Genomic DNA, 835 nt, shown 5'->3' with positions numbered 1-835 from the left:
CTTTTATCTACCAGATTATATCTCTATTATTTTATTTTCTTTCTAAATAGTTACTTTTTTTTTTCTTTGATAACCTCAACAATAATTTAATTAGCAGATTTCTCTAGTCCATGTATTTTATTTTCAAAATTATTCAGATTTAGCAAGAAAAAAACAGAATAGGAAATAGAAAAAAATGAAGTCCATGTATTTTATTTTCAAAATTATTCAGATTTAGCTACAAAAAAAATATAGGAAATAGAAAAAAATGAGGAGCTCCAGTGCAAGAAAAAATTAAAATCGTTGATTTGGATCTCTATTTGAATCTTCTAAACCCCTCTAAAAGTCACCACCTTCGCCTCATTTTCATTTCTATCATTGCATAATATAGAACTTAAACGAATCTCGCTTTATATTCTTTTTCAATAATTGCTTCAACTGAAAAAAAAAAATCATCTTTTCCATCATTGATGTCCATTTTGAAAATTTATTGCTTCAATAACTTTTTTCAAAAAAAATAGACAATCAAACCTATAAACATGTAGTTTCAAAACTAAGAAAATATACTTTTAACTGTGTTAATAGTTGCTTCTTTTATTAAGAGTTATTTTTTATTAAGGGTCTTGATTATATGAAGTGTATTCCTTTTAAATAGTGTTTGTAATATTTTCCATAATATTATCAATTATAAGGGTCCTGATGGTATCAAGTGTATTGCTAATAAAAGTTTCTTAAATATTCTCCACAATATTATTAATTGGCCAATTATTTTATAATATGTTCATTTTATTTAGAATTTCTCTCTTTTCAAGTTTGTTTCGATGAAAATCGTCTACACTCTTATTTTTTTAAAAAA

The sequence above is a fragment of the Capsicum annuum genome, chromosome 10 (genome assembly GCF_002878395.1).
Source record: "Capsicum annuum cultivar UCD-10X-F1 chromosome 10, UCD10Xv1.1, whole genome shotgun sequence".
Classification (NCBI taxonomy): domain Eukaryota; kingdom Viridiplantae; phylum Streptophyta; class Magnoliopsida; order Solanales; family Solanaceae; genus Capsicum; species Capsicum annuum.
This window is presented reverse-complemented; position numbering follows the sequence as displayed.